General features: G+C 44.3%; 1 protein-coding gene across 1 annotated transcript in view; it reads right to left on the bottom strand.

The window, feature by feature from the left end:
- Positions 1-18,581, bottom strand: part of LOC136957517 (piezo-type mechanosensitive ion channel component 2-like) — a 121,058-nt gene that overhangs the window by 79,672 nt on the left and 22,805 nt on the right. The gene's annotated exons all lie outside the window — the stretch shown is intronic.

Here is an 18,581-nt window from a genome sequence, read left to right as displayed (position 1 = left end):
CATTTCTGGAAATGCATTTGAATTTGAATTGTGTTCACGATTTTGCAGCCACGTTCTTAAAATGAAAATGCATTTCTGGAAATGCATTTGAATTTGAATTGTGGTCACGATTTTGCAGCCACGTTCTTAAAATGAAAATGCATTTCTGGAAATGCATTTTAATTCAAATTGAATTTTGGTATCTATTTGCTGTGGCATGTTTTGAAAATTAAATCTCAAATGTCTATTTATTTTTCATTTTAATTAAGTGAAAGATTGAGCACTCTTGAAGAAGAAAATTAAAATGCAAATAGGATGATTGATTACTAATTTCATTTATGAGTCAAATAATGCAGCCACATTCTTAAAATGCAAATGCATTTCTGGAAATGCATTTGCATTTGAATTTTGGTAACGATTTCCTTCCATACATCTGAGAAGGGAGCTAGACCATCCACCTCATCAGTGTTAAGGTGCAGTTGGACCAAGTGAAAACAAAGCAGGCTGAAAGGACTGTGATGATGCTGTGGGATTCAATTTGAATGTTTATAACATCTATTACCGTAAGTATCTTGGCAAGACAAGAAAGCAAGTGTTGCTATTTAAAAAAATCTCAGGTATACTGTAGATAATATCAATAACCAATTATAAACAAGACTCTGCATTAGAACAAAATCGTGTCAATGATGTTCTTAAGTTGAAATATAAACCTTATATCTATGAACAGAAATATAAACATCTTTATCATGTACTACGGTGTAACCAGTCAGTAATGGTTGTTCATGGTCTAAATCCCAGTTGTATAGATATTTAGGTAGGGGTTTCCTGTGGAGTTACATCTACTCACCCTTATCTGCCTATCTGAGGTACTAGTTAACATAAAGAAATAGGTCTGCCTGTCTTTCTAAGACCAAGTACAACATGTCCATAGCAACTTCCTGTTCTAGATGAGCTGGTTTAAAGGCTGGTTAACAGGCCTCTCCACCCACTCTTATTAAACCACGTCTCCACTAGGAATACATAAATCTGGTCATTAAAACTTTCAAGAGGCCCTGGCAGAGGGGAGGAGAGAAGGGAAGGTAACAGTGGAGAGGAGGAAGGGTGGCGAAGGGAGGGGAGTTTCTTACGATATCAGGGAGCCTTTTTTAAACATCCCAGTTAGGGTGTGGGGCCTGCTGAGCAGTCAAGGGGCAGGGCTTGCGTATCTCAACCAGCTGTATCCATAAACTAACTTTATCCTGCAGAAAAGTTTTGTTTACACTCTGGAACAACACCAACAGCCCCACTCAACCCTGGCGCCTGTTTGTCCCTTTCACCTCTGCGGCTCATCAAGCAGGACAGCAAGGTAGAGAACTACAGACATCAACCACAAAACAGCCTTCTCACTGAGCCTCGAAGGCTGAACAACTGGAACGTGTTACACATTACACATTGGTGTGTCCTATTTCTGCCAGTCACCTACAATCATGTCTGTTCATGTTCTACTGTGCACACTTTGCTGAGGGATTACTGTCAATTTGTCACTCGTTAGTGAGTGTATGTGTGTGTAGATCTGTCACAGGGTAGATTAGCTTCCCATTAGAACTAATTAAAACATTCCACAAAGGCATGTCAGCACATGCTACATGACGGCAACATGCTTTCTGACACATCCTTCCAGGACCCATGATGCTCTGCTCTCCTGACTGAAAGCTACAGCCAGCTGATGTCTGGCCGGCTGCTGTAATCCAATCCTTCCAGCTGTACTGAGCTACAGGAGTGTAATGTTGTGTCATAACAACCATAACACTGACTCAGTATAAATCAGTATAGCTGTCTGACTCAGTACAGCAGTGTGACTCCATACAGCAGTATGACTCCATACAGCAGTATTAATGACTCAATACAGCAGTATGACTCCATACAGCAGGATGAATGACTCAGTAAAGTAGTATGACTCAGTATAGCAGTATGAATGACTCCGTACAGCAGTTTGAATGACTCAGCAAAGTACTGGGTGTGAAATTGCCTGGGTTGTCAGATTTATTTAGGTGATTAAGAAAGTGAAACATATTATATCTGACACATCTCACCCCCTTCATGATTTATTTCAGACCTTCCATTTAGGATCTTTGTATAGTCAGGTGGGAGTCAGGTGGCGGAGCGGTTAGGGAGTCGGGCTAGTAATCTGAAGGTTACCGGTTCGATTCCGGCTGTGCCAAATGACGTTGTGTCCTTGGGCAAGGCACTTCACCCTACTTGCCTCGGGGGGAGTGTCCCTGTACTTACTGTAAGTCGCTCTGGATAAGAGTGTCTGCTAAATGACTAAATGTAAATGTATAGGGTCCCCTTAGTTAAGTCAAATAGATTCAAATTTGAGTTTGTTCCATGTGCTTTAAATTTGCTCAATTTAAATAGAAAAGGTAGTTTTCTTTTTAAAAGTTTGTATTAAAAACAAACATATTGCCCCTAAGGGGGACAATAAAAGGTAACTAAACAAACTGAACAAAGTACAGTGTCCACTCCTCCAGTGTCTCTGGAGGAGGGGATCCCTGACTGAACTGCTCCTCCCAACGTTTCCTCCATTTTTACTCTTGTTGGCTGATCTGTAGGCATCTGTGAAGCCCTATGTTATATTTCTTGTAAAATTGCTAGATAAATTACATTTGATTGGCTTAGAGCAATTTGACTGATTCGGTACAGCAGCTTGACACTGACTCAGTATTACACTATGACGACTGGGAATCAAATGTCAGATAGCTTGTGTGGATTTTACTGCAGCCGTTATTCTAACTGCTGCTAAACAGTCTAGCAGGGGAAAGGCCAACGGAACTGAAACAAACAGAGAAGAGTTTTTAACTAGGCAGAGGGGTGGGTCTCAGAGGAGGATGAGAGATGTGAGGAAAGAGCAGAGGATGAAGGTGTGTGTATGTGTGTGTGCGTGTCAGTGTGAGGCCACTCCAAGTCTGGATCTGTTTATCTAGGCTGTTTCCTGTCTAATGGTCGCCGCCGGCTGATTCATTTAGCTCTGTGTTTGCTCTGACTCATCCAGATGCCAGCGGAGGAAAATGACACATTTCAGCACATTGGGAAGCTACTTTGCTACATTTAAAGCTATGAATACATACACACACACACACACACACACACTAGAGTACATTCATACACAAACATACACTCAAACACTCCCACACAGAGCATTGCAGAAAGCTTCTTCTACATGTTTTCTAATCTGAGAGAGCTGCTGGATCCAGGAGTCTGGGATCTAACCCAGAACAGGAGCACCTGACAACTGGTTTGATGGCAAGAGCAAAACCAACATGACTGCTTTGAGCTTGACTCAAAGACTCAAGACTGGTGACACCTGGTCACACCAGTCTTGTAACATGTCAAGAAGAGAAAATAGATCAAGAGAATGATGCTGATAATGGTGCCAATGATAATGGTACCAATTAAAATGGTGATAATGATGAATGTGATTATGATGATGGTGGTAATGATGATGATGGTGATCATGGTGATGATGATGGTGGTAATGATTATGGTGATATTAATGATAAGGGTGATGATGGTGGTGATAATAATGATGGTGTTGATGGTGATAATGATGATGGTGAAAATAATGATGGTGATAATGATTGCTGATATCATAATTATCATGCTGGCCATCCCTCCAGTTCCATCCCTGAGTTGGTTCCTGGATTATTGTTGGAAAAATTGAAGATGTAACACATTTATCCTGTATAAGAATGATTCTGTGTTCAGTATTCCTTGGGTGCAAAGAGAGGCCTAACCCCAAATCTGAACTCTGGGTAAACATACAAGACCCTTATCTTGGGGCTGAGGACTAGGAAGAAGGGGGTTGGTGCACATGGTTGTTTTAAGGAGATACTTTGTGACAAGGACTATAGGTGAAGACGCAAGGTCTGGTGACCATTTGTTGACACCTATGTGAAGGAGTTTACGACCCAAAGGACCGGAGATCCTGTTGTTGTGTTTCAATCAGGGTTGATGTCGTAAACACGCACACACGTAAACACGCACGCACCCACGCGAGCCAGGTCTATGCAAGGGAGCCAATGAAGAAGAGCCATGGGACATTTGCATGCCTTTGTTTTAACTAATGACTGTCAAGAGCGGTTCTGCTTAACCCTCGTGCTGCCTTCGGGTCACATGACCCAAAGGTTCATAACGAACCATCGTTGTGTTTACCCAATTTTACCCAATACAAAAACAAATACAAATAATTTTCTTTTAACCATTCCAATGTGGGGGGTCTGAGACAGCCCGACAGTTAAAAGAAAATGCTTCACTTAGTTTTTGTATGAGGTAAATTTGTCGCAATACGACTGTGGGTCACAATGACTGATGGGTCAGAATGACCCGAAGATAACACAAGGGTTAAATAGGTAGCTAGCACAACATGCTAGCAGACAAACTTTGTAGCACAATGGCGTGTGATGTTTTTGTCTCCTTGTGGGCCGGCCTGCAAGCAAGAAAGCTTTCTTAAACTTGTTCACCGACTGACTGTGCAATGCTTGATATATTAATATTCCTGACACTTATGCTTCTTCTGGGGCAATGAACCATGCACTTGGCCATACATGCCCACACACAAACACGTTACATGAATGCACACACATACATTCATGCATGCATGCATACATTACATTTAGTCATTTAGCAGATGCTCTTATCCAGAGCGACTTACAGTAAGTACAGGGACATTCCCCCCGAGGCAAGTAGGGGGAAGTGCTTTGCCCAGGGACACAACGTCATTTGGCACAGCCGGGAATCGAACTGGCAACCTTCAGGTTACTAGCCCGACTCCCTCACCGCTCAGCCATCTGACTCCTAGGGAGTCAGATGGCTGAGCGGTTCGCACACACACTGGTGAAGAGACATACACACGTTCGCACACACACTGGTGAAGAGAGTAGATCATCCTTTGAACAAGAACAGTCTACCAGGGAATGAATACTGTTTCGTGAAAAGACAGTGTTGAGTCACAGTCTGTCTTCATCACAATGATGACACATCATTTAAACTGCAGCTTCCTCTATCCTCCAGTCAAGAACAGAGACACAGACAGAAACACACAAACGGTGTACCCAGCCAGGCTAATTACAGGTGTGTGAGTGTTCATCAGAGAGGAGGAGAGAAAGATTGGTCCCATTTATAATGAGTACCAGGTGTTGAAAGGAAAAGTACCACAAAAACACAAAGACACGCCCGCACACACTGAAACTAAACTAAAATGACACCACAGGCCTCTCACTCCAGGCTGGTCGAATGGGATGTTAAGCTAGTCAGCAAGAGAAACATGTCCTCTCACGTTACCTGTCTGTCCTCTCATGTTACTCTCTCCTTTCATCAAATGAAATCATTGAATGAAATTTTATTTGTACAGACTTTTTTGCAAGCAATGTCACAGAGGGCTTCACACATGCCCCTAGAACTGCCCTTCAACCAACCTAAACCCTCAAGGAAGACAAGGAAAAACTACCATAAAAACTCAGAAAAAAAATTCAAAACCTTGGGAGGAGCAATTCTGTGAGGGATCCCCTCCTCCAGAGACAGCCTGATGTATGACATAGTCATACATACCTACACCTGATGTATGACATACTCATACATCAGGAGTAGAAAAAAGAAAAGTGCAAATGGATGTTGAAACACAGAAATCCAAAGTTCAACTCCGTGCTCGGAGTTGGCGAATGTCAGTTCAAGTAGTGGTAGCCACAGGGCTGGGGGCTTTTGATCGGTGCAGCATCACCGACCAACTGGGTAGATGGACAGGAAGGGGCCAAGAACTCCCTGTTGTCCGTCAATGGAGACTGATGTCTACTTGGCGACAACGCCAAGTCCACAACGAATGTTGGACTTAATCGACTAAGTCGCTCTCATGTTACCTGTTTGTCTTCTCATGTTACCTGTCTGTCTTCTCATGTTACCTGTTTGTCTTCTCATGTTACCTGTCTGTACTTCCTGAGAAGGCTGAGGAAATTTGGCATGCCAACCAAAATTCTCAGAAACTTTTACAGAGGCACGGTTGAGAGCGTCCTTACCAAATCAATCATAGTGTGGTATGGATACTGCACTGCCCAGGACAGGAAGGCACTCCAGCGCCAGCCCTCTAGAGGGAGACACTCATCCTAGAGTACCTTGCACTAACCTTTTCTTCAACACTGGGCTACACCTGCGGTGATCACCGCTTCCTACTTAAGCACTGGGTGTCCTTCCCTCTTCACTCTGTCATGGAGTTTCGTGAGTACCTTCTCTTGTTCCCTCTTCTCTCAGGAAGACTTGTTTGTGGGCCTTGACCCCGTTTGTGTAATACTGATGTGATCGCGAGTTAGCTTAGCCTAAGCTAGCCGCGACTTCTATTGACTATACCTAGTTGTGTGCATCTATGCCGAAGGGGATACTTCTTTTGGATTATACTTTTTCTTCTGGATTACCTTCTGTTGGACTAAGCACTCTACTGTGGAATGTAACTTTGTTAATTGGAATAAACTCTTTTGTTGCACCTGACCTGCCATCTGCGTGTGTGCCTGAAAACCCCGGCCTGATAGCGCAGGGCCGTAGTGGGGCCACTTTTCAGCCCGGGAGTTTCAGGCCCAAGACCAGCCCTTTTTTTTGGATACCAAACAGGGTCGGATGCAGCCTGCTTTGACTGGGGGGTGCAGTGAACGTTTCTGGGGGGTATCATGATTACAGAAAGGGATCATATTATTTTTTATATTGATACCATTTTTGAGAGTTGCTTAACGATCCGAGTGTTAATCAGGCACGGAGCCAGTCGTGTAAACATTAGGAGCTTTGCCCCAACGTAGGACGTATGGGTTTGATATGATGCAAGATAGGGATTTCTACACTTAATGGGAAAATTTTTGGCCATTATTTGACCGCAAAAAAGGTTTTTGAGCTTTATGTAAAATAAACAGACGTTTTTCAATTGGTAAAACCTTGTCTAGTAATGCCATCACTCCGGCTCTGCTCCCATCCTCCCTGACGCATATCGTTACGGTAGGGCCGCCCGTCCCAGCAATCGGTAGCCGGAAAAGACGGGCTATGGACCCAACCAACTCTATTTGGGAGGGGAGAACTTCCTCACATGGTACAACCCATGCAGAGGCTGAGGTGTCAGAATGCGGAACGTGTGTAGCCTACTTTAAGAGAAGATAGACTAACGGGACAAATGTCAACAACAACAAAAAATCCTCGACCGGCCCAAAAGTGAAGAGGCCCACAGGCCCAAAAGTGAAGCGGCCCACCGGGAACTCTCCCGATTCTCACAATTACCCACCCCGGCCCTGCTCCAGCGTGTGATCAAAACAGCACAGGGCTGCATTTCCCGATAACGATGGATCGTAGCAACGGTCGAGCAAAAAACGAAACCAGCCTTCCCCTCACTACAGGACATTAACTCCACCAGGGTCACCAGGAGAGCCCACAATATCATCAAGGACAGAACACACCACCAGCACAGACTCTTCTCGCTGCTGCCATCAGGCAGACGTTACAGGAGTCTAAAATCCAGAAAAAAGAGACTAAAGGCTGAATTATACTACTCCGACTCCGTTATGGACAGACAGACAAATGGAGTCGGACGGATTCGTTGAATTTATAGTACTCCGAAGGCTGTGGGTGCTGAAAACAATTCACCGCCAGAAAAGTAGGTGGATCAACGCTGCCACATGATGTCTTTGTATGTGGAACCAATTGCGGACCAATCACAGCCAAGGGGTATCCGTAAAATGACAGACTATTAAAATGTATTTTATTCTGACTGTATATTTATATATGTTTCTCTCTTTTTAGTGTTTTTTATTGTAATTATGTGGAAGGAGGACATTGCGCTATAAGAATTTCATTGTACGGACTAACTTTGTTAACCGTATACATGACAATAAATATCTTGAATCTTTCTACTCATGTTAACCATTTAAACATCAGGACAGTCCAAGAGGAGCCAAGTATATTAGAGTTATGTGAAAAATATTCCACCTTTCTTCTCTAAACTGATTCTCCAAAACGCTTCACACAGCTTTCATATGAATATATCTTACAGTGCATCAATGCTAACACTGATGAGATCAATTTGAAACACTACCATCAAAATACTGTCGATGTATGTTTTGGCTTCATGAGACCGTGTTTCCTATTCAAACTCATAAAATTGTTTCTGTTATAGCCATTTCGGACATTTCTGAACCGACTGTAGAAGTCGCACTTGCCTTGGGTTACTTTGGTTGTGTTACGTGTGTTATGTGATTATGTTGTTTCTGTATTTGCATATTGGACTATCATTTGATTGAACAATAGGATAATTGGTAAATTGGCATGTAACAGAGAATTTTTTTTGACCACCTTTCGGTACTATCTTAACCTTTTTAGTTTACTGTCTTTACCTTTGCTTTATTGTATGAATTTACAACTTGTTTATGTTCACCTTTTTGGAACCAAATAAATGGATTATATTCTTTCAAGTTTGGAGTATCAAAAGTGCGTAATCCACTACCTGCTCACTAGACCCACGGCCTTGACTGGATCTTGGAGTTCGAAAATTAGAAACCATAGAAAGGCCGCCAGTTTCCTTTTCTTCTTTTTTTTTTTGTTTTGGGTTCTTTGTACAAATACAGGCTGCAGTGTTGGTATACATACAGTATTCGTTTGAGTCACATTTACGTCACTGTAGCTTTGCGCCGCTATCTTTCCGACCGACTCGGTCTCAGTCATGCCTGCATGTGCAGTTGGCTGCAACAACAGCCGAAAGAGGAACCCCGTTCTGTTATTTCATTCTATAACAAAAGACTAAAGGCTAATTCTCCTACTATTGTTGTAATGGATCGCATAATAATAATTGGAGTCGTAGATCTTCTGTAAACCTTCTGTGGGACAATCCAGGTAGCAGCTAGCACTAAAACTGAGCAGATAAAGCTCTAGCAGAAGGCTGAAGTGCTCACTAGCAGCATTAACATCAACAATGATCAGAGTAACCCACCACAAACTTTTCACATAAAGTCACAATCGCCTCGTTTCCCTTCCCTTTATGTTCTTTCAGTGAGTATAAACACATTATCCAGATAAATGACAGCTAGTCGTGAGCTAAGGGTAGGGTTGCCACTTGTCCCTTAAAATACGGAATCGTCCCATATTTGAGAATAAAATAGCGCGTCCCGTTTTGAATCAATTGGGACGGGTTTTGTCCCGTATTTTCTGAGTTGTCTTCAATGCAGCATCCCATGCAAATAATTCCACCCGAATTCTGTGAAGACTCTTCCTATTCTGGCCCTGATTGGGTACTCGCTGCCATTGTTGGTTTGATCGTTTTTTTTCAGAGTCAGAGAAGGGCGGGTCTCTTGGCGGAGATTCGATTTGAAAGAATGGCGGAGGCAGCTCCAGATACCCCCCCAGAAATAAGAAGTACACTTATAAAAGGAAGTAGGCTTGTTCAATACTGCACACTACTACTACTTCTGGCCAACTGATGTTAAAAGCCTTTTTTTGTGGTCTCACTGTCAAACTTTGCTGGCCTATGGTTAGAGCGAATAGTGTCTTACTGAGTGTACTTCGTGACTGCCATCTGACTGTAAGTAACCAGAGTTTGTTTCATTCATTTGTGTTTTGCTAAAACGTTGCCTCTTGGACAGAGGGTAAGGGTATAGCAGCTAAATTGGTCAATAGGTAGCTAGCTAGAGATTCAGGGTACTTGCCGCCGAGTGAGACCCTGGCTTTGTTTACATAATTAGGGCCATTGTCAGCTGCGCCTTTAGCATATTTAGGCGAGTAGCACTGCAGAGGCAGCCTCGTCTGGCAGCCTCGGTGCCTAAAGACTCGGTCGAACAAAGACAGGGAGTCTACCTGCGGGAGTCCACCGAGGATGGCCGACAAGGTGGATCACCTCTTCTGATAAGTATCACCCTATTTGTATTCTAATCCACCTACAACATATTCATAGCTAGCATGTGTTTCTTCAGCATTCCCGTTCATTACACTACTCGTAGACGTAGATATATCACAAAGTATATACGGTCAACTTCTAACCTTCACTACCTATCCAGATCTTCTCCACCTGCCCTCTCTCTTTCTATAGGGCTCTGGAACTGCCAGTCTGCTGTGAACAAGGCAGACTTCATCCCAGCGTTTGCATCTCATGCTTCTCTTCATGCCCTGGCGCTGACAGAGACATGGATCCGCCCTGAGAACACTGCAACTCCAGCTGCTCTCTCCGTCAACCACTCCTTCACTCACTCACCCCGCTCAACCGGGCGGGGTGGTGGGACAGGGTTGCTTCTTTCCCCACATATTAAATACACATCCACACCACTCCCTGTTACTGCCAAATCATTTGAAAACCATTATGCGATGCTAACTGATCCTATCAAGGCATGCTTAATTGTTCTTTATCGCCCACCAGGCCCGCTAGCCGACTTTGTGGAGGAGCTGGACATGCTCCTCAGCGTCCTCCCGGATGATGGAATCCCCCTGATAGTCCTTGGGGACTTCAACATCCACCTCCAAGGAACGCAGGCCGTCGACTTCTTGTCTCTCCTGACCTCCTTCGACCTGACGCTGCTGAGCACACCGGCGACCCACAAGGCAGGCAAACAGCTAGACCTCATCCTGACACGTAACTGTATCACCGACTTAACCTCTGTAACCCCACTGCATATTTCTGATCACTACTTTATCCAATTCTCTATCTCTCTCCCTCCAACTCCTCCTACCTCCCCTCCCCTTGTAACTTTCCGGCGCAACCTCCGCTCCCTATCACCCTCCCATTTCTCCTCTATTGTAACATCCTCCCTCCCCCCCATTGACGAGTTCTCGTCCCACCCCACTAACACTGCCACAGACACCTTGTTAACCACTTTAACTGCATCACTTGACTCTCTCTGTCCCCTGTCAACCAGGCCTGCACGATCTTCTCCCTCCTGCCCGTGGCTTACGGATGTTATTCGTGAAGAACGGTCCACCCTTCGGGCAGCTGAGAGGAGATGGCGCAAGTCCAAAGGCGGTCTGGACCTTGATAAGTATCACTCCCTCCTCAAATCCTTCTCTTCTCACATAACTGGTGCTAAAACCCTCTACTTTCTGAACAAAATCAACTCCGCTTCAAACCCCCACAAACTTTTTTCTACCTTCTCCACCCTTCTTAACCCACCTCCCCCACCCCCTCCCTCTACCCTGACAGCAGACGACTTCTCCTCCTTCTTTGAGGAAAAAGTCGCCGTCATTAGCAGTCGGTTCCCTAAACCCACCTTTCCTACCCTCTCACCCTCCATGACTGACCCAACTAAATGTCTAAACTATTTTTCTCCCCTGTCTGAGGCAGAGATCTCTGACCTCATTCTCATCGCCCCACCTCCTGTCCCCTTGATCCTATCCCCTCACCTCTCTTTCAAACCATCTCCCCCTCCATCATAACTTTTCTTCTCCATGTCCTAAACTCCTCTCTTACCTCTGGCACCTTCCCCTCTGCCTTCAAACAGGCTAGAGTTACCCCTCTACTCAAAAAACCCTCCCTTAACCCTGCCGTCCTCCAGAACTACAGACCGGTATCACTGTTACCCTTCCTTTCAAAAACAATTGAACGTGCTGTATCTAACCAACTGTCTAACTTTCTCTCTCAGAACAACCTGACCCCAACCAATTGGGCTTCAAGACTGGCCACTCCACAGAGACTGCCCTCCTTTCAGTCACCACTGCCCTCCAGTCTGCCAGAGCGGTTTCCAGGTCATCCGTCATCATTCTGCTGGACCTTTCTGCAGCGTTTGATACGGTTAACCACCAGATCCTGCTCGCCAGACTTTCTGAGATGGGCATCACTAGCACTGCACTCCAGTGGATCTCATCTTACCTGTCGGGAAGATCCTACGAGGTTTCCTGGGGAGGCAAACTGTCAGGACCTCGCCAGCTCTCCACTGGTGTCCCACAGGGCTCCGTCCTTGGACCCCTCCTCTTCTCTCTGTACACCACCTCACTTGGACCAATCATCACCTCCCATGGCTTTTCCTACCACTGCTACGCTGACGACACGCAGCTGTACCTGTCGTTCCCCCCGACCGATCCGGGGATCTCAGCTAGGATTGAGGCCTGCCTCACAGACATCTCCACCTGGATGACCGAGCACCACCTCCAGCTGAGCCTCGCCAAAACAGAACTTCTCATCATCCCGGCTAAACCCTCCATCTCCCACGATCTCTCAATCACCCTGGGATCTGCGACGGTGACCCCTTCATCCTCTGCCAGGAACCTTGGGGTTACCATGGACGACAAGCTCTCCCTCACGGCCCACATTGCTGCGGTCTCCCGGTCGTGTAGATTCACCCTCTACAACATCCGGAAGATCAGGAGATACCTGTCTGAGCACTCCACCCAGCTGCTAGTCCAAGCACTTGTCCTCTCCAAGTTGGACTATTGCAACTCGCTGCTCGCTGGTCTCCCAGCATGTGCAACCCGCCCTCTTCAGAGGATTCAGAACGCAGCGGCCCGCCTGGTCTACAATCTACCCAGACGCTCCCATGTTACCCCGCTCCTCGTCTCTCTCCACTGGCTACCTATCATGGCCCGTATCAGATTCAAGACCCTGGTATTGACCTTCCGAGCAGTGAACGGGACTGCACCCGTCTACATCAAGTCTCTCCTGCAGCCTTACACCCCCACCCGTCACCTTCGGTCTTCTTCAGACAACCGCCTGGTGGTCCCACCGCTCAAGACCGCCCGGTCCCAACACAAGCTCTTCTCCTGTCTGGCCCCCCAGTGGTGGAATCAACTCCCCACCTCCATCAGAGATACTGACTGTCTCTCCACCTTCAAGAAAAGGCTCAAGACGCACTTGTTCCGGGAGTACAACGGTACTTAGGAATGGTTCGCTTGACCCGATGTTAGTTTCCTCAAGGATCACAATGACTCGTTGCTCGTCGTGAGACTTGTTGCTCTTGTGGTTAGTGGTAACTGTTTTAAATTTTTGTTCTCGCTGTGATATATTGTTTTAATTACTGTTGCTTGCTTTTTTCCACAGGTACACTTGCACTTATAGCGGTTCATGTTGTTTAATTGTAACTTGTTTAACTACATGCTCTTATGGTTCTTCCCTTTGGCACTTACTTTGGTGGTTCACAATGTGTGCTTCATGTTTTGGCTACTCGCGATGTTTTTTTTTTTGGCTATCTTGTTGTTATGATCAGTGACCTATGCACTTTGTAAAGCTCTCTCTTGGAAGTCGCTTTGGATAAAAGCATCTGCTAAATGAATAAATGTAAATGTTATCATCGTCATAGCTGTGTATTCAGTGTGCTCGACACCCCTGCTAGAGTCATACCAGAGCCCGTCTACGGAGAGCCTATCCACTCCCTATTAACGCCTGGGACACACTGGCTGCGAAGCGCCTGGACACGCCGCAATCGGCTACGACTGACTAAAAGGTGTTCACACCAGACGCGCATTTCTCCGCACCGGTCACCAAGCCTTTCAGCTACTCTGAGCTTTCCTTTTTCACTGACATGGTACATACACAGGGCATAGGCTATATTTAGGAAACGTGTTATTCCAACAGCCGCCCCAACAGCATCCAAACATTAATCCTTCTCAGGGCTGGACTGGGACAAAAAAATTGGCCATGACATTTTTGGCCCAGGCGGCCCACACCCACCGTGATTGGTCAGACACATTCCCTGCAGACAGTCCTCTTAACCCTTGTGTTATTTTCGGGTCATTCTGACCCATCAGTCATTGTGACGCACCGTCGTATTGCAACAACTTTACCGCATACAAAAACACTGTTGGGCTGTCTCAGACCCACCACATTGCAAAAAAAAAAAAAAAAAGAACATCATTATTATTTTTTTTTTTTATTATTTGTATTGGGTAAAATTGGGTAAACACAACGATGGTTCGTTATGAACCTTTGGCTCATGTGACCCGAAGGCAGCAGGGTTAAGGGTTAAAATATGCGTGCATTCTATGATATGAGTTGCCTAGTGTTCTGCGTTCATGTGATTTACATTTACATTTAGTCATTTAGCAGACGCTCTTATCCAGAGCGACTTACAGTAAGTACAGGGACATTCCCCCGAGGCAAGTAGGGTGAAGTGCCTTGCCCAAGGACACAACGTCAGTTGGCATGACCGGGAATCGAACTGGCAACCTTCGGATTACTAGCCCGACTCCCTCACCGCTCAGCCAACTGACTGACTGATAGTTTTGGATCCTTCAAGAGGGGTCTCAAGACTTAACTGTTGATCTTACACTTAAATAATTAATTAAATCTTAGAGTTATGATTTGTATGTTCATGGTATTTTATTAAAAAAAATATTATTATTGATATTTGATATTGTATTGCCATTATTGTTATTATTACAATTTTGCTGAGCAACTTTTAAAAACTGTTTACTATTAATTTTAACTATTGTAAGATTCATATTTTGTCACTTTGGACAAAAGTGTCTGCTAAATACAATAACCACAACCCTTCCCAAAACGTACAATAAAGCTGAGAGTAGTATATGCCCTGGAAAAGAGCATCAATACAAGAGAAGCAGTGTACTCACTCACTTGTTATTGACGATTTGGAGGCCATATAGTACACAATGTCCATACTAAAGTGCAAGTAACAGTGAAAAGCTGCATGGCCCTCTGAACAACACTGGATTATTACCATACAGAGACCTTTTGATACCATTTTACCTATGCTTGGTGGCCGCAGTGGTTAAAATAGGGTAACCTAGTAATACAATGTCCTCCAACTTAGCTAAATAGATAATTTATTTGATTTCTTATTTAGAGGCATCAAACATTTCCAGGGAGGGCCCCTCTGTACTGATCTGAATGAGGTCATCGGTGGTGGATGGGTTCAAACCTCTTTTTTTTACAGTCAATGGTTCAAACTAATCGGTAATGGAAAATGTAGTTTTTATGTTGTATTCGCAACAGTCGGCGCTCTTGGCTTTCAGCATGTCCTGCGGAAGACAGAAGGGGATAGTTGGGGGGTTAATTTTGTTCACGGAAGCATTGTTTAAGTTTTATTGTTGAACTCTTGTGTTTAATTTGATATGTGTAGTGTTGGATGTTAGTTTGCTAAGTTCGAATGTTCACACTGAGGGTGAAGGTTAGCTAGCTAGATCGCTAGCCAAGCTGTTACAGCGCATGGCAGATGCAGTAGGCTATCGCAGGATGCAGCCTGAGGTTTATTGCTAGTTGAAAGGAATAAACTTTTCCCTTTGCAAATAATGGTGTGAGTATTTTCAAGTTCCACCACCTCTTTTCACGTAACTGACAGCTGCAATACCTTAAAACCATAGACGGTATGTCTATGGTTAAAACTTGCTCGCACCTGTGCACCCAAATATTTTACCACGCTTGCACACATTTTTGGGCGCACTGTAGTAGAGCAAATATAATATGATTTTTTAAAGGGGCGATTGATTGCAGAACCGAATTTACCTTGTCACAGTTGAATAACGACAGTTCAGTGGGTAAAATGGACATACAGTGAACCTCAAAGTCCATTGACACAATTTTGTAAATCTCACAATTGAAAAATGTAGCTGTGAAACAGTAGTTCTTGAAAAATCCCCCGCTGTGACGTCCCAACGGGGCTCCACCTTTTTTGGCTCTGGTTTGTACCTTTGTCACGCCCCAAAATTTGCTGCGCGCTGCTCTATGTACTTCCACAGAATTACAAAGAAGAATGTTTTTCTAGCATATTGAAAATGGACTACGGGAATAAATGCACTGTTACAGACTGTACAGGGAATGCTGACACTGTTCAGAGTCTTCCTACGGAACCAAACACTCAATGGGCTGTGTCATGTTTGTCTATATGAGAAGATCCCTGTGCAGTTCGACCCTCAATTAGCCTACACATTTGCTCGAACCATTTCACGGAGGACAGTTTTGAATGAAAACCTTGGGCAATTTAAAGGATTTGCCAAGCCGCTGTTGCTGAAAAGAGGTGCTGTTCTAACCGTATGCTCATCACCAACGTAAGCTGTAAGTAAGACTGACTCAAATGACTTCTTGCTTAAAACACTCTGCTTTTTGCACTGCATTACAACATGGTATCTTGTACATTTGTATTTTTTGTAATATTTGTATTTTTATATTGTAATTTACGGCAACTTATATTTTATTGTACATTTAATTCTATTCTAATCCCACTTAGTATTGCTAGTTTATGTACCCTTAGTATAGTTAGTCCACATATTTAAATTTTAGGTATATGTTTATTGTATGCACCTTCCTGCCAAAGCAAATTCCTTGTCTGTGCAAACCTTCATGGCGAATAAATCCCTTTCTGATTCTGATTTCTGAAGTATGATTTTGTCGTTAACAGTTAGCCTATTAGCAATGCTAATGTCTCCTGTATCAAGGCAGGTGCTAGATACAGGATACGTTAGCATTGCTAATAACTGTACTGACAAAATCATCCTACAGCTTGCGGTTGTGATGAACATAACAAAGGTTGGAACGCACCTCTTCTCAGCAACAGCTTCAAAGCAAATCCTGCTTTAAATGTCCCAGGTTTTCAAAACCGTCCTTGGTGAAATGGTTCGAGCAAATGTGTAATTGAGGGTCGAACTGCACAGGGATCTTCTACGCTAGAGCTACGGTATAGACAAACATCAGCCATGCCCGTCGAGTCAATGTTAGCTAGACTGTAGCTCATCTGCTTTTTATTAACGCTGATTTGCAAGGAATGCAAGAACAGCTAGATGGCGAAAACACCTAGCTAGACTGTAGGCATGTAAACAAGTTTAGCTTGCTAACGCAAGAGCATAGTCTAGGTAGAATGTGTGATGGGTTAGGGTTAGTTTATTGGCAATGGGGCTAACGCGTTATTTCATGTTCCTGACTGTTTCATTCCAATAAATAACCCGTGTTACATGTAAATCTACAATTCACGATGCATGTTTGTCCAGATCTTTGTCAGGTTATTTTTCAGCAAGATATCTAGAGCTAGCTAACTGAAGCTGAGTTGAATCACGATATAGTTTAGTTGCTAAGCTGTAACGTTCCACCCACCTTAAGGCCGATATATGCTTCTGCGTTTTACGTAAAACGGACACATGGGAACGCCCTCGTCTCCGTGGAACGCCCTCTACGAGCTCTCCGTCAGCCCTCGGAGCGCCCCGGAGAGCTCGACGTGCACCTCCTGAATTTTCTAAAGGCAGATTTATACTTCTCCGTTTTTACGGAGACGGACACAGGGAACGCCCTCTCCGACGAGGAATTCCCTCTCCGTGCCCTCTCCTAGCCCCTCGGAGTGCTTTACGTGCACCTCCTGATTTTCCTGACTATCCGTCTGTCCGTCCGTCATTTTACGGATACCCCTTGGCTGTGATTGGTCCGTATTAAGAACCGCTTGCGTCAGGGGCGGGGTTGCCGTGATAAACAGGACGAACAGAATCCTTTGACCGCCATTGCTGTACGTTTTTACAATTCATATTTCAGCTAAACAGTACATGTAAATCAGCATCTGAATTAAAATGTGACGAGAAATGGGCAGTGTAGTTGCTGAAAATTTGCGTATTTTATTGATGAAACGGCTAATTAGTAAATTTGCTCCGACTTCTCGATAACCTAGGTAAATAAACACTCGACGACGACTTACAAAAAAACGTTGCGCCACCTACTCTTCTGGCGGTGAATTGTTTTCAGCACCCACAGCCTACGGAGAACCATAAACGAAGTCTATCCGTCCGTATCCGTGCGTATCCGTGCGCCCGCCCATCCGTAAACGGAGACGCAGAAGCATATTTCGGCCTAAGTCAATCCAGTTTGCTTCGACAACAGAAGTGGAAACAACTAACGTTATAATTTCAAATGATGTCAATCTGTTGAAACCAGTGTTGTGTAGACACAATAGATTTATTTGCTCGTTTTTATGTCAAGTCTCCACCTTCGGTGAGTGCTGTTGGCCGCAGGGTTGCCAGGTCTATATACGAAACCGGCCAGATGGCCAATCAAAACCAGCCCAAAACCAGCCCAATGGCCAATAAAACCAGCCCAATATCAGAACTCAAAATATGCCCCTGCCAAACCAATTACTGTTTTTAAAGTCCAACACCATTGCTTTCATTGCCAAATGTATTGTAATATCTACAAAGTAACACCAAATGTTTAGTATGCCAGCATTAAAAGCAGGTTTTCTCAGGAGACTGAGAGCATTAGGAATGTGTGCATACGCACAGCAGTGTATGTATGTGGGTGTGTCCCATGTCCATGTGTGTACGTACTGATCTGGAGTCAGTTTGGTAGGATTTGGGTATAAATAAATTATTTAATTTAAAATATGGATTTTTATGATTACATATTCATGTAATGTGCATGCAAAATAGGTCTACCCGAACCAGCGGACAAACAGTTCAACCCGCGGCAACACTTCAAAAGTAGCCCAATTCCGCGGGAAAACCGTGAACCTGGCAACACTGGTTGGCCGTGTTGCGTTTTTGCTCGGCAGCTTCACTCGTTGAAAACCAACCAATCAGCGCACAGCTTATCTAAATATTAATAAGCATACCATAAAAGGAAAAAAGCTAGTGTTTTTTCCAGGGAAAATTTCAGAGGATCTATCAGGGGGCATAGAACAGTACCCGGGCCATTTTCCAGCCCA

Source organism: Osmerus mordax, chromosome 15, assembly GCF_038355195.1.
Source record: "Osmerus mordax isolate fOsmMor3 chromosome 15, fOsmMor3.pri, whole genome shotgun sequence".
NCBI classification, from domain to species: Eukaryota; Metazoa; Chordata; class Actinopteri; order Osmeriformes; family Osmeridae; genus Osmerus; species Osmerus mordax.
Note: the sequence above shows the minus strand (reverse complement) of the source record. Positions and strands in the feature narration are given on the sequence as shown.